The sequence below is a fragment of the Microtus oregoni genome, unplaced genomic scaffold (genome assembly GCF_018167655.1).
Source record: "Microtus oregoni isolate MIOR12 unplaced genomic scaffold, Mior012 000053F_ref0000044, whole genome shotgun sequence".
In the NCBI taxonomy this organism is placed as follows: Eukaryota; Metazoa; Chordata; class Mammalia; order Rodentia; family Cricetidae; genus Microtus; species Microtus oregoni.
In genome coordinates this window covers 7197026-7213453 of record NW_024543829.1, presented here as the reverse complement: position 1 = coordinate 7213453, position 16428 = coordinate 7197026, and the positions used below count along the sequence as shown (strand labels likewise).

The 16428-nt window shown below is 38.6% G+C and overlaps 1 protein-coding gene across 1 annotated transcript in view; it reads left to right on the top strand.

Moving 5' to 3' along the window:
- The window catches only part of Zfpm2 (zinc finger protein, FOG family member 2), a 407929-nt gene that overhangs the window by 147403 nt on the left and 244098 nt on the right, over positions 1–16428 (top strand). The gene's annotated exons all lie outside the window — the stretch shown is intronic.

The window sequence follows — 16428 nt, the reverse complement described above, 5'->3', positions numbered from 1 at the left end:
CAAAATGACAATGTGCTTTCCTCAGTGTGCTGTGTCCAGCGATAGTCACGATGAATACCACTTATTACTAGTAATGTTGAAATTCACTTCCTAACTAGCAGGTTAACTATGGACCACCATCTTTTGAAATGCTTCCCATTTTAGTTGGCAAGTTTTCAAAGTATTTTAATATCATTCCTAATCCTATATCACGTAGTATATGCTAGCATGTGTTGCCAGTAGTAAACAAAGGGAGATTCATGGATAAACAGAATAAATGAAAAATGGGATATCAAACAATGTATGTAGTCTCACGGGTAAGAATGATCTACAATAATAGAAAATATATTTTTATTATACTTACAGAATTGTTGAATTTCTACTTGGTTCTTTTTTATGACTAACTACTTAGACACATGCTTTGACAATCAACAATCAACACTGGGGACAGTGTGCCATCATGTTTTTTTCTCTAAGAAAGGCAGAAGAGTTTCCAGAGGATGACTTACGAACGCCTTGTTCCAGGACATTGCCCTTTCCAGTTCAGTAATGTTATGACTGGGCAGTTGGTTTACATAGCTGTTTCCTCTTCTCCTTGGACTTTAGATATCTTTCCCGTTTAAGTCCCTGGCATCTTCTCTTCCCACAGTTAATGCCCTGAAGGAGTAATAAGAGTTAGCAGAAGTGAGATCATGAGTGTTACAGAGCCAGTATGCTGTGTAAAGCCCGGTGTTTGAAAATCAGCACAAGTGGATGGATTGCCATGGATAGGAATGGATCAGCATCTGAGAGGCCAAGTAAATAAACTTGAACTTGACCTGCCTGAACAAGAAGCCTCTGAGGCCAGCCCAGGAATATCTAAGTTTAGGGAGGGTTGCTGATGTGTGGTAGTAGGAATGCAGCCTAATTTCTGGATTGTTCTAAGTACTCACTGAGCTGTGGACAAAGATGAGAATTGTGGAACATGGAAGGGTAGGAATATAGATCTTCCCCTTTCTTAGTATATGGTTAGCTCCAGGGATGATTTAAATATACATAATGTACATTAGGACGGTACTTGATTTTCCTCTCCGTCCCACTGGGGTTTGATCCTGTCTCTTGACAACTGCCTGTGGCATAGAAGACACCTATTGTCTTTAAACACATTTTAGATAAGGTGATGGGAACAGAAGGAATCTCTACTAGACCCCAGAAGGAGAAAGGTAAAGGTGAATGCCTATTACTCTCTCTTCCCAAGGCAACTTACGTTTACAAGAAGTGCTCTGTAAATTGAACTCATTCTTGGTGGGATTTCAGGCAGTGGGTACAATAGATTGGAGCAGAGAAGGATAGGAGGCTAATGTTCTCATGGGGGAGAGCTGGCTCCATTATCAGATACCCAGGACTTCCCACTTCTCTCACTTTTCTCTGTTCTTTTTCATGTCCTATAGTTAGGCCTCAAGCTTAAACTTTATTCTGAAACCATCATTTGTTTCAAGCTTTCCTGTAGTAAAGCAGCTAAGCTGGTTGGTTGCAAAAGGACACAGACTTTTTACAAATGGCGGTGGTGAACTGGTTTAAAAACAGCATTAGCAAGGTGGCTGTAGACAGAGGAGTTTGGAGCAGAAATTAGAAAATGGAGTCTGTGCTGACAGGATTGGCATCAAGGCAGCAGACTGACCAGAAAGCAATTAGATGTGGAAAATTTTGCAGATTGGGTAGAAAATGGAATGATTTGTAATTCTAAGGCACTAAATTGTGTTGGGTATATTTATTATGTATTTTGGTGAACTAAATTTTGTTTTCATTATTGCAGAAAAGAATACATACAATGATTTGTCTAAGACCATCACATTTCAATTTTTCATGAATTGTCCTCTGTACATTGTCTCTAGAGTCACATTTGTTATACGGTGTGTTTATAATTGTGATAATTTAATGACTTCTCCTTATACCACCCTTTCTGAATCTTATAAGTATATATTATCTAGGTTGTTAAATGGCGTGCTAGACGTCAGCACAAGAAGTATATGAGTTTAGAAATTACTGGTAGAATACTTTTACTAAACATAAGATAAGGACAGATCCTGCTCAAATGTGAGAATAAACATATATTGGCTGAATGTCAGTATAAGCCAAACACTTAAGAAATTATTCTAAATAAAATACAGCCAAATGAAGTGTCATTGCTGGCTAAGGTCTGCATTGTATATCACATAAATTTTTCCCAGGAATAATAACATTACTCACTAGTGAAATTTTTTGACAGTTACTAAAAGTAAACAACTAAATTTTCTAAATATATTGCTAATTAATATACTAAATTTAGGTTTCGAACAGATATTATATATGATTACATATATATAAAGTATATATGCTTAATTTATTGATATTAAGAAGAGTATTATAAACTCTAAATATTCCATAAACACAAGAACTTGGGGTTTTTTTGTAAGTTATTTCTTTTTCACAAAACCAAAAACAGGTATTTTTTAATCAATAATGAGCATGTTTTTCTATTTCATTTAAAATGCTCATTTCAATGATGACGTAGGGACTCTCAGCAGGAAAGTTATGCGGAGAGATATGTATTTAGTCTTCTACACTTGTATTTAGTATAAAGGGTGACAAAACTAAAAGATAAGTAACCTTCATCAAAATGGAAGCGTGTTTCCTCTTAGAAACTTTCACGAAATAATGCACAGAAATGTAAGGGAAAGTGACCTACTGACGAGAGACCGCATCTGGACGTGAAAGAAACTGTGACATTTCCTGTCATTGAGATTGTCCAAACACTGCCCTGGTCTTTTCTGTTTACTTGCTTTCTACAAAACGCACCGTGGTAAGGGAAATGCTATAGTTGTGGGGTTCAAACAGGGTGAATTTACTTTCCTTTAAATATTAAGGATTAGACAATAACGTTTCAACAATATCATGATTTACATATCTTTGAAAGTAAACATGTTTTGCCAAGTTTCATCCCATTTTTTGTGTAACCAAGTTAATACTCTATAAAAAACGTATATAGATATGCATACATGAATTTAGCAGCAATTAATGAAGAAAAGGTTATGAATTTGAAAACAAGCAAGGAAAGGTATATGGAGGGTCTGTAGCAAGCAAGAGAAGAGAACAATGATGCAGCTATATTATTTTATAGGCGCTAGAATAAAACAGAAAATGAATTGAAAAGTACATTGGCTGTAAAAAAGATTGATTCATTTAGCTCTATACTGTTAAGCAATGTATCCATATAAATATTAGCAATTATATGTAAATTTATTTTGACTAACACCCTAAAGTTGTGAGCATCTACTTATCTTAAGCCTTACCTGTTCTCTGGTTTTAGAGGCTTTGAAATTTGAGGTTTTAGAGTTTTATTGTTATGGAAAATAAAAAAGATAGTGCTTCAGTTCTTTTAACTACTTTTGGTTTAAATTGATTATTTCTTATAGTTTAACACTCTTCTCCCCTCTCTCCCTCCCTTCCCCTCCCTTCCCTCTCCCCCTCCCTGTCTCCCTCTCTCCCCCTCTCTTTCCAGCACATCCTGCAAACCCTCCCTCTCAATTTTACTGTATATAAATTGTTACTTTATTCACCAATAAGAACAAAGTATTTCAGACTCAATTTTTATAAAGATAAAAACTAATCTGAACTTTGAAGGTAGTTTAACTAACTTCCAGTGTGCCCCTTTTAGGAAAAACTCACTATATTGCTTCTCTAAATTTTTTACTTACTATTTCTTGGCGAGAATCTTCATTAACTTAATCAGAAATACTTCTTTGTGTGTGTGTGGGGGGGGTGTTAGTTATTTATTTAAAACAAGTTTTCCAACATTAATTTTTAATTTTTTTGAGATTATAATTTGTAATTATTCCTCCCTTCCTGTTCCGCCTTTCAAACCCCTCCCATACATACCTCCCATTGCTCTCATTCAATCTGAAATGGTCCTGCATCAACAATATTGTGATACATTTAATTAAGATATCTTCTCCTTAATACTCTATAGTTTGCTTTATGAAAACTAAAGTTTACTTTTAAGAAATTTGGAATGTAGAAACATAAAACAAATGCAAATAACAAATAAGTGTGAAATTTTAATTTGAAGTAGCACTGTGCATTCTTTCCTTGTTCTTATTAGACACTATTTGGGCTAATGTACGCCAAAATGTGATGATAAAAACAAATACACATTTTATTTTCATTAAGAATTGAAGTGATCACATGACAGGCAGTAAACATTTAGGTAAAAATAGATATTAACAGCAAAGGTTAGAATTGGTGAGTTCTATAATTAGATGGCTCCCCAAAGCTGAAAGAGTGCTACCTGAAGAATGATAAATTGGCTTAGTAAGTCCTTGGGAGGACAAGATTTGGTTTGAAGGCTCAAGTTATTGGATAATGATTTATGATGTGATAAAAATAGGTGTGCCCGTTTGAAAACATGGAAAATGAGTTTGGATTAGAGAAGATGACATGTGAAAAGTAGAGATGCGTCGGAAGGTAGAAATTAAGACTGTGTATGTTAAACACATTGAAGTTCAAAACCAGAGAGTTAACTAACTAATATGTAGTAGAACATACAGAGGTGAGAATAAAAGTTACCATTTATAGGAAAAGTGACTACCCCTAAAAAGGAAAGAAGAAGTGAAGAAGATTCTGGTAATTACAGAGCAGTCAGCTTCACTTTGATACCAAGGAAGATATTGGACCCAATCGTCAAACAATCAATTGGCAATCATCTAGAAGAGCAAAAGTTTGTGGGTAGCAACCAACATGTCTTTGTGAAGAGCAAATTGTGCCAGGTCAATTTAATTTCCTCCTATGATAGAGTGACAGGCCATGTAGATAAGGGCAAAGTAATAGATGTAATCTCCCCAGACTTCAGCAACGCTTTTGAGCCCTCTCCACATGACATTCTCATCAGCGAGCGAGGAGATACCGTCTAGACCTTCCTTTGGCTAGGTGAGTGCACAGTTGTCTGTGGCTTCATATTCCAGGCTTGATTATCAGATACAGCCATCATCCATGGGGCTCTATAGACTGTCAGATGAGCATCTTGGGACCATTAATGCCACCAGCTAGTGTTTGTTTGTTTGTTTTATTTTGTTTTTATGAAGATAGAATTCAGATGACATAGTGTTATGATGATCAGCCACATGCTTCTAATCACAGAAGAGAGTCCAGCTTCAGGGAAATGTTTGGCAACATCTTGGATCCTCTGGGTTTATCTCAAAGATGACAGTTTGGAGTGAGTAACAGGCTATAGGCAAAGGAAACTTTCAGCTTCCCTAATTACTATGCACTCATACCTTCTAGGTAGTGTCAGGTAATGCTGAGATTGTGATAGGCTCCTAGGAACATATTTTCATCTTCCTCCGTCCCCCCATTTCCTATTCCCTTTATCCTCATTCTCCGTTTTCTTCTTTTCTTAGATTGCATTTTGATATTTAGCCAAGTCTGGACTTCAACTTTTAGTTCTCCCACCTCAGTCTCCTGAACGTTGGGCCTAGAAGTATATGCAAAAAAGTTCAGAGGGAGAAAGGAGGAGAAGGTAGAAGAGAGGTTGAATACAATTTTGGAAGTAGTACTGGCAAAGAATGATCCAGAAATAACTAAAGAGAGCACCTTTACCCTGACCCAGATCATAGATCTGAGAACATTCAGTTTACAATTACATGATGCCAAGCAATAATAAAATTCTTAACTTGAAGATAAGAAAAAAATTCCAAACAATTTTGACATTTTGGGAAAATAGTCTATGGAAAAATACAAGATAAAGGCCATGGGAATGAGGCAGATAAACGCTACAGAAAAAGACTGGTCTGGCTCTCCACACACAGGGACAAGTCCAGATATCAGTGAGCCATACTGGGATATCTGCACACAGGGTCATATGATAACATTATTAATGATTTACTGAGAGTGTCTCATGAATCTTGACTTGCTCAGCTTTCTTTGTAGAATGAACATAATAAAGGGTAATATTTATTAACACGCAGGTCTGTGGAAAAGTAAGTGACCTCTAAGAAAGATCCAGTTCACTTTAGTAATGCCTTGTTAGACTTGTTTCTTTTTTGACTTGTACACTTCACAGAGCCTGGTGATTTCATGAATAACATTCCCCTGCAGAAAGGTGGTTAAAGTTGTCCTTATTTGAAAATTGTTGGTAATCTGTGGATTCTCAAATAACAAGCCAGCAGGGCTTTCTTAGAGATAACTCCCCTAGGATTAAATCCAAGGGAGTGGTTCTGAGACATTTTTCTTCCACAACTCCCTGAGAGTTGCTGCCAAGAGCACTGCCCATTTCATCCCTCTTAATTGCAGGCAGGAAGACAGAAGAGGATATTATCATCTCGTCTTTATTTAGTCTAGGGGAACAAGATTGCTCAGTGAGTATGGTTGACTGAGAGTTGATAAGCAGCCACAAGAACAGGAGAGATGTGGACAAGATTTTCAGGCAGACAAATGCCGCCATCATCATGAATAAGTAGGGCAGACTTTGCTCTGTTTCTCTTTTATAATTTGGCGCTTCCTAGTGATGTGTGGAAAAATTGCATTTCCTGCATTTAAGCCACTCTTCAAAGAGAAATCACAGAAATAAAGCCTCAGAACTTCAAGAGATGTCTTAAATTGGATGTTAACCAAAGCAGGAATATAGTCCTTTCTGGTATGATCTGTGAGATAGTTCCAGTTCCTGGCCTGAGATAAAACATTTTAAGTTCAACTAATGTTGACGTAGCATCCAGAATCAGGTCGTGTGAGAATGTAGAGTTATTGAGCACAGTCGCTGAACTCAGCATTGGAAGTGCTGGAAAGCATCTTTACTTGAACTTCATATTTTAATTCTAGATAAAAATACACTTTGTGGTACTTCTGTTAGCTCTGGAGAATCTTATTTGGGTTCCCAGGAAAGTGAAAAAGAAAAAGAAAACAAATGTATAACATCAGAGAGTACTATAATAGACCATCTCCAACCAGATAATTGATCAACCAGATAAGTGATACTTAAAAGGGGACGTGTTAGTAATAATGATCACGGTTTACCAATTATTTTTGGGAACAAACAAATTTGACTAGATAAAAAAATGTCAATCTGATTTATGTATGTGAAGGGGCCCACAGAGCAACACCCACAGAAAAATGCAGGGTTTGGGAGCTGTATGTACTTGGCTGGGAATCCTACCATGAGCTTTATTACTGAAGGTTCCTGAGACGCAAAGCTTTCAGCTTCAGAAGGAGAGTAGTTAGAAGTACCCACGGAGACAGGCTGCGGTGAGAAAAAAACGATGCAATACATGTGAGGAACAGCCAGCACCCCTTAGTCAAAGCACCTGTGCAGAAGGTGCTCCGTGATCAGTTAACCATCTGAGAAACAGTGAGAAATTACTGTAGATAATTCCGGCAGCAGGAATTTCAAAATCTTCAGCTTGTGGGAATATGTGGTTTGCAGCCAAAGAAACAGCATGTGTAGAAAGCTAGAGTCGTGTGTCTCCTTCATCACACCCCTTCCTCACACTGATGTAAATCAGCAACAGTCTCGGAAGACTTTCATCACAAGGAAAGATATGACCCCCAAACACGAAATGCACAGCGACATGCAGTCTTTGTGTTCTCAGAACATTCTAGTGAGGTCAGTGAAGTTAACATGATGTTAAACTTTTCCTGGTGCTAAAATTATTGGACGGTATATCGTAACATTCAAAATTAGGTTAGAAAAAGAGTCAAGCATCCGTTTTACCTCAATTGTTATTTCAGTACTGGAAAAATTAGTATATCTAAATCAATAATTAATCAGATATAATCAATGAGATACATAGCTAATTGATACACAGAAGGTTGTAAAATGTTGCTCTATAAATGAACTTTATTCATATTGCAAAAAGATATTTGAACGATTCAAATAAAATAATTATAAAATGTGACATCAAATGTGTGGAGAATCTTTAACTTGTCTTTGGAAACAACTTTACAGTGGATGAACATATTCAAACTCTTTCTTTAAAAGAATGGGAATTTTTTTAAGCAGGAAAAAGAATTGTTACCAAATAGTACACAATAAATTAAGAGGACCTGTTCCTTTTCCAAAGTCAAGTATAAAGAAATATTGTAAATATCATGAATAAATGTCACCTCCTCACAATATCAATAAATGGACAAATAAAGCCCATCTCTTTTCTTTGGACATAATTTAAGATAGTTTATTATTTTGGAGCAACAAACAGGGAGCACTTGCTTGATGCCATCATTTGGTCACAGATTTGTAAATATATCAATTTTGTGTGGAGGGAAGGACTCTCCTCTCCCCACTCCACTGATAATGATAACCACATTTTCATAAATACTGTGGATAGGTAAATTTCACTAGATTCCTATCTATATAGTTTACTAGTAGCACTTATTTCTCCAGTAGTTGATAATATTTTACTCTAAATTTGAAGATAGAATGTTCTAATTAAGCCAAATTTTTAAATAAAAGAAAAACCAAATGTAGCATTTCAGAAGTTATCGTGGTGTAAACTTTTATTTTTCCCTCATTTGATCCTGAGGGACACCATCCTTGTCCATGAGGTTAAGACAAATACTTAGCTGAGCAGCATCATTAATAGACATTGCATCCAGTGTATTTATTTTCTTATATCCAATGTTGGTTACAAAAATTTTTTTGCTTATTTTGACATAAATAGCACATTAATGAGTTTGAAATCAATTCTTTCAATTTACATATTGAGAGGTAATTCTAGAAAGGTAGAAAAAAGGCTCAGAGGTCCTTAAATACAATGCAAGCACTAGATTAAAAACTATTCAAACAAATGTTAGCAGGCGATTTAATGTTTTGGTCTAAGGGTCTTGCATAAAGTTGTCTGAGCAGAAAGCATGCCTTCCAACATTAGTATCCATGTCCTCCAATACATCCATGTGTCCTCGCAGATGATGGCCAAAAACTTCTCTGCATTTGGAGGTGGATGTCTGTGTCATGCATCCAACAACCTGAAAACCTTAAAAGTGATCCAAAGCTGAAGAAATTAGTTAGGTCATCTCAGATGCTGGGAGGGAACAGGAAGATGATACCCTCAGACTATGTCTGTAATCAGTCAGTGGCTTTAAGGGAGGCATTCGATCCAGCTAAACCTCAATTTATTCGCCCTAATTTGGGCGGAATTACCTCTCAGCAAGTGAAGTTCGAGTGTGAAAAGGTGACAACACACCTTCTGCTCAAGAGCACCGCAAAGCCTTGTGCTATGGAGCCCTGTCAAAGACCTTGTTCTCTGATGGAGAACAGCAGACAATCCTCAGAATTATCCTCAGCTTCTTTGCCAAGTTGTAAGACATTACACAAAGATAGGCCAACCCTCTCTACTGGTGACTGCATCATGGTTGCTGGACAGAGAGGTGAGGAAAGACTGGGAGGAGAAAATTGGAACCCTTTCCTGTTGTAGGAGCTGTGGGCTGCATTCCGCCACTCAGATCCAGCCACCGGCTAGCTTTACCCGAAATAACTACACACAAATTGTATTCTTTTAAACACTGCTTGGCCCATTATATCTAGCCTCTTCTCGGCTAACTCGCGCACCTGGACTAGCCCATTTCTAATAATGTGTGTAGCACCCCAAGGTGTGCTTACCCTGAAGATTCTAGCCTACATCCATCCTGGGTCGGAGCTTGCGTCTGCCCCAGAGAGGAGAGGAAATGGCGTCTGTCTGAGGCGTCTTACCTCACTTCCTCTTCCTCCCAGCATTCTGTTCTGTTTACTCTACCCACCTATGTTCTAACCTATGAGGCCAAGCAGTTTCTTTATTAATTAACCAATGACCTTCCTCCATCACTTTCTCCTTTCCCTGAGCACTCTAAGCGAACTTTCCTTCTTGAGACTCCCTGAAACTGCTGCAGGGCTTCAGCTGGTGGCAGTGTCTTGGTGGTGAGGAATTGAGGATCCCCTCAGATAGAAGCTAGGCATAAATTACTGCTGCTGGAGAAGAAAAAGTTCTTTGTTGAGGAAAGAAAGAGAGGGGAGTTTCCAGGCTGCTCAAAGTGCCAAAGAACTACAAGGTCTTGAGGGAGATGCTGCAAAATTCCAGATGCTTCCAAGACAACCTTACACCCGCTGCCGCCTCCTCCTCCTCCTATATTTTAACCATGAATCATGAAGCATTTTGAGAGAGCATCCAGTTGTGTCCCGGAGAATACTTCACCGTTCACGGCAACAAAATCCCATCTGATAACAAGAGGGACTTTTGGCAGCTGCTAGAGCCCCGGTCCAACCAGTAACACGGTTTCCTGGCCCCGTCACTAATTCCTGTTGGAGACTTATCAGCTCTGTCTCTAGCAGCAGAATCCTGCCTGATAAGAGAAGGGGCTCATCTGCCAGTAGCAAACCCCCTCACCCAGCCTTCCCAGCCGATGTGCTTCCGACCTGTTCATAAATCAGTCTGTAGGATTCCCCACCTCCGGAAGGGGGGTATTGTTTTGTTTTATCATAAATATATTGCTTTCATTGCAACAATTAGTACTTTAATAAGAGCCCTCAGCCGGGGACATTAGTTAGGGACATCTTGTGAGTGCCTCCTCCCTTGTCAGGGACGAGGTAAGGTAATCCTATACACAGGCTGCTATTGTGAGCTGAGGAACTGGCCTCCTTCGCTGCCAGAGACCAGATGCACCTCTTCTATCCTAATCTGTAAACGACTTAAAGGAGCCTTATCTCGGGGCTCTTCGGCTTCATTTCATGCTTGATTTACTTTAATTTGTCTGATAGGGCACAAGGATTTGGAGACGGCCCATCTTTCTGCAGAAAACGTTCCGACTTTTTTCCCCTGGCATTGTTGTGTTGGGGTTTTGGATTTTTTTGAAAAAAAAAAATTTGAAAAAAAAAATGTGGAAGAAATCTTGCTTCGGTGCAGCAAGCGGCTTGAGTGTGTTTAGATTTAAGCTAGCCCAGCAGAAAAGAGTTTGTGAAGTGGTGTGATTGCACGATGGGCCCCATTTACATTGAAATCACATTATGTGATATATCTGGATTCCTGAAGGGAGCAGTGCAGTAGAGCGCCCGGCCCACAAGATCCTTTGAAAGGCCTATATATAGCAGCAACAATTGATAGGAGATTTTACAGGATGCTTTATAAATATGTAAATAGGTGTTATCTGATTGGGGTCTGTGGCTACACATCCGTCCCTCAAAGGGAGCAGAGCTGTGGGAACGACCAGGGAAGCAGTAGTTTGCATTCCAAGTGAGCCTCAGAAATAGAAATGTTTCACAGGTTGACAGCGGGTCAGGGTGGAGGTACTGCGCATCCCTTCCAGGGGGAGCTTTCTGCCCTGGAAAAGATCCTGTCCTCTCCGGGAAGGCTTCTTCCCATCTTTGAGCTTCCTCTGCTCTACAGCAGTCTTCGGCTTGGTAGCCGTGGACCCTGTAACCTTCTTGTTATTTCTTTAAATTGTTTGCTCAATATAGCACCAGCGGGAATTGCTCTTACGTTTCTGTGTATTTTAATATATGTACTCGCAGTGACCCAAGGGAAAGAAAGTAAAGTCTTTGGTACATTGATCTCTTGATTAGTTATTTCCTAAATGAAAATGGAAATACTATTAAAGCAGTAATAATGTTCCATCTTAATAGTTGAGGAGTCAATAAATGGCTCCCGTGTGCTTCATTAAGGATCTTAATGAAGCCAATTTTGATGGCTGAACTTTACATTATCCTATTTTTTCTCCTCTCTTCTCACTTTTTATTTTTCTTCTAAGCTCAGAGTGTTATAAGGTAGGGAAGTAGTTGGCTTAAACTGTCTTACAGATTTTCTTTATTTGAATATTATTGTCACTGCTCCAATAAAGATAATGGCAATTTTTTAAGTAAATTTATATGCAGGAGATAAATCACAAAACTTTATTCTTCATATAGGACATATTTTAAATAATATAGATAGCCCAATCTCCAATACACTGATGTTATCAGAAAATCTGCACCTTAGCCATTCTGTACAGTTTTGTATTTTATGGTCATCTGAACCCAACACACATACAAACACACATACATACACACGAGAGAGAGAGAGAGAGAGAGAGAGAGAGAGAGAGGAAGAAGAAGAAGAAGAAGAAGAAGAAGAAGAAGAAGAGGAAGAAGAAGAAGAAATGCTTCCACCTTCTATGCAACCTATTCTAGTCCAACAATGTTTTTTCTCACCTTTTACTATTGACCTGTTCTTCACTTTATTTAGCCTTAGTTTCTTCTCCCCTGCCACAGTAGAAGCTGTGGCTTCAAGGCTCCTCTGAATAAACAGGTAATGTTTGATTCCTTGATGGTATTATAGTTGAGTCTCCTCCAGCTCCTATATGAGACTTGGTGTAAAACAGTCTGGGATGCCCTCCAAACCCATCTTTAACACTGCCTGTTCCTGTGTGTTTGAGCTAGTCTGCTTGTCTGGGCAGTAGACTTTGCTTAGGTCTTTTTCGTTTTCTCCTTCTCCTCCTTCTACTTTTCTTCTTCCTTCTCCTTGTTGCCAGTGAATTGCTTCACCTGTATGAGGTTCACTAAATAAGTTGATGGAAAAGTGTTGTAGTAGGAGTGGCGGGGCTGCATCCCCGGCACCCGGCCGCCCCCACGGCTAGCTTTACCCGAAATAATTACACACAAACTGTATTCATTTAAACACCGCTTGGCCCATTTCTATCTAGCCCCTTCTAGGCTAGCTCTCACACCTGCACTAGCCCATTTCTAATAATCTGCTGTAGCCCACGAGCTGGCTTACCAGGAATGATCTTAACCTGCGTCTGCCTGGAGTGGGAGAATCATGGCGACTCCTTGACTCAGTTTCTTTCTCCCAGCATTCTGTTCTGTTTTCTTCGCCTACCTAAGGGTTGGCCTATCAAATGGGTCTAGGCAGTTTCTTTATTAATAAGAAATCACTCCCACATCAGAAAATGCCCTTTAGTTAGGAAATAGTGCTTGATTGTGGTTAAACTGTACAAATGTTACTGTTTCTGCCTGTGCCTGATCCCTCTATCCCTGATTCTCCACAAAGACCTCTGGGTGGAATGGCACAGGGTAAGCAGTTGGGATAAATGCCTGTCTCTTGTGTAGTTGTTGCAATATTACTCTCACACACATGCCTTAGTTCTTTTAAGCGCAGGATCCCATCCAATACTAAGGAAGTATTGGACTGTGGACTCAGGCAGTGTGTGAAAGACTGCCTTTATCTCCAGAAGCCTCAAGAATGTCCATTCTTTTATGTTGCACGACCTGTGTCACCAAGGCTAAAAGATGAGATGGACTGAAAGCGTGTATGCTACACCTTTTTCAGGTTCTGTATCCAGCTTTAAAGGGTTTGGAGGATCTTGGTTGGTGTCATAGGCAGTCTTCTGCTACTTAAGAGAAATTTAGACAGTCTAGACATTGATTCCAGCCTGTAGCTGGTACCTCAGAATTTTCAGTCCATTTAGCATGTAGGGACCTGGCTTCTAGATCTTTACTCTTCAGGCTGATGACCCAGTCTTTCCCAAGTTAACTGTGACAATGCATGTCAAAACTGAGAAGTACTAGTGGTGTATAGGTCACTATCACTATTTAAACCTACTTTCATAGCATCAGGTGTCAGAACACAAAGATCAACAAGAGCAGCATAAAATCCTCCTCCTTCTGTGACAGGGGCGTGGACGTGTTTCGCAATGCCCTGCCTCAGTGGTGGTGTACATGTGGCACTAACTCTATCTCGAACCTTCGCTTTATTTTGACTGTAGAGGCCTCTGTTAAATGGGCAGAGTTATGCGTGTCCATGCTTTCTGACATCTTCCCTCGGCTGATTTAACAACTTTTAAAAACTATTCTGAGTAATTTTTTTTTTCCAAAAGAAGGTAGTACCAAAAAATTAGATGTATGCTCCTGAAAGGACCCAAAGACATACGGAGTCCTATTGAGTTAAATTATGGACCCATTTTTGAAAACAGAATGTGAATAGTTAACATGAAGAATTTGGATCTCAAAATCAAGTGGTCATGGGTTCAAATCTCAGCTTCAACTCATACACTAGTTGAGTTTTGTCTCAACTTCCTTTACAATATAAAATAAGTATTCAAACAATGACTTCTTGTCAGGGTTAAATGAAGTCTTCCTTTGTAAAATGCTAAAGATTGTGTTTGTCACATAATAAACATTGATTGAAAAATGAATTCAAATAGGAATAATGCAATGCATCTCTTAGTTTTGCTATTCAATTCAAGTAAAATCAGAAGTCAACCATGAGTCATAAATTTGTTTTTTATGCTAGTTTTTAGCTTAGGAAGACTTCAGAATTTTTATTTGCATCGAAAGATAGATATGTTGCATAAAGAATTGCTGAAAGAAAAATAAGCTCTCTAAATTGTCAATGATTTAATATGCATAATTAACTTTAAAAATGTCAGAAGGAGAGACAGTTTATTTCTCTGTGCCAATGCATTTATGTAAGAGAGTAAACCCGAAAGAAGAAAAAATAGTTCATTTTAAAATGACAATAAGTTGATTTCTTTCTCTAAGAATTCTTAGAGTGAAGGGAGTGCTTGGGGATGTTTATGTTAGTTCACACATCATGTACCAACAAAAGCATCTGTATGGCATGTGCTGTGTCGTGGGAATGTTATGAAGTTTATCCTACTTTTAAAAAGCTCTTTGAATGTAGGTGCTACATCAGTTTTCTTTTGTTAGCTTAGGGCTTTATGAATTTTTGCACATGTACTATTGTTGTAGCTTGTCTGTTGTTTTTTAATTTTGCATGATCGTGCACCTTTATTTATTTAAAGATAGCTCTCGCAATGAGCAAATTTCTGCCAACTAGTAAGATTCAGTATTTCCAGTTGTAAAATTGAAGACCCAATATGCACAAGTGCTGGAAATAAGAAAACAACCCTCTGGCAATAGCTGGAACCAGATGAGTCAGATTTGAGAAATTACATTTTTCTTTATATTGGACATAATTTTCCATCCCAGATATTTCTCAAGGCCCTTTACAAATCCCAGCTTCTGTCTTTTTTTATATTTATAGTTTCTCTAGAATCCTCAGGTAGTGAAATACCTGCACTCATGAATCATTTGCAGATAGTAGTGGTTCAGACACTCTCTGTCCAAATTGATAATGGGTATCTGATCCAAAGTGATGCCTTCTTAAAAAGGTCTGTATAAGAAGTTTGCTGGAGGAAAAAATCCTTCTTTTTCCTGTGATCTAATGCACATTATTATGTCCAATAGTAGCTGGAGTCCTAAATGTAGAAAATGCAGAGTGAGGAATAAGAGAGGTAATCTGTCTGTGACTCTCCATATTAGGTCACGAATGTACCACCCATTCCGGACAGAATTCTCTCCTCCAGCTGTGCTATGGAAACCGTAAGATAAATGGAGGTTTCCGTTTACTGCTCCTCTTTATGTCCCTTCCCTCTCTCAAGTGTGTGAATATGGATTTATGAAATGGCATTTTGAAAAGTTATACATTGATGTTGGACATGGAAATTTCACTCCTCAAAGCATCTACTTTGTACTTGTTAAACCTTCCTTTGCATGTAGCTTATCTTCCATTTTAAGAGAGATTGACTTATTTGAATTATTTTCTAAGAATAGAATAGATAGAAGCCTCCAGGCAGTGATGCTGTTGCAATCAGTAACTCTTGATGTATAGTGTTCCCGAGAGTCACCTTGGAAATAGTTAAAAATGTAGATTTCTAGATTATATCCACGAAGATTTGAAGTGAGGCTAGAACGAGCTACTTTTTTTTGAAACAAGCCAGATAACACATACTGCTGACTTTTCAACAGAGATTTTCACAGATAAATTAGGTTCTGTGAGTCACATATATAGCCAATGTGTAGGTAACATCAGTCCCTTGTGCTGTCCTACTGTGTGTGGTTCCTACTGTGAATCAGGAGTGAATATGAAGTGTAATTTCCCCCCAGTGTTCTTGTGTGGACCACTCTGCTGCGTGTTGTCTGAAGTTTTACCTTGCATATGCACAATGCTCGCGTTCTTTCTGTCTGAAGCATATTTCTATCTCATCCATTTTTTTGAGCCTAGGATCAGTCAGTTATCACCTCTCCAGGGAAGCTTGCGTGACCTGCTGAAAGGTCCCTCTCTTAAGGGCATGCTTCATACTGTTGACTGGCCTTACAGTCCTTGCCACTGTGTCTGTTTGTGAGAACATTTGATTATTGGCTGTATCTATTGACAGATGTAGTTACAAAGTTAAGGCCTGGACATCATTGTTTTTGTTTAATATTTACATGAACGAATGCTTCGAAGAGAGCCCGTCACCTTCACACTGTTAAGGATACATAACGTTTTAAGGTTTTACATAAATCATGAACTCGGTGAATGAATGTTTGGGCAAGGAATTCCTGCAATGTCCTCCAAAACTGAGAAAGCCAGCATCCCTAAGGAGGGGTGCTAAGAGGAATGAGTAAGAAGGGTCCCTTGTTGGTTCCCAGCCACCCCGCTAGCTTAGACCCAAAAT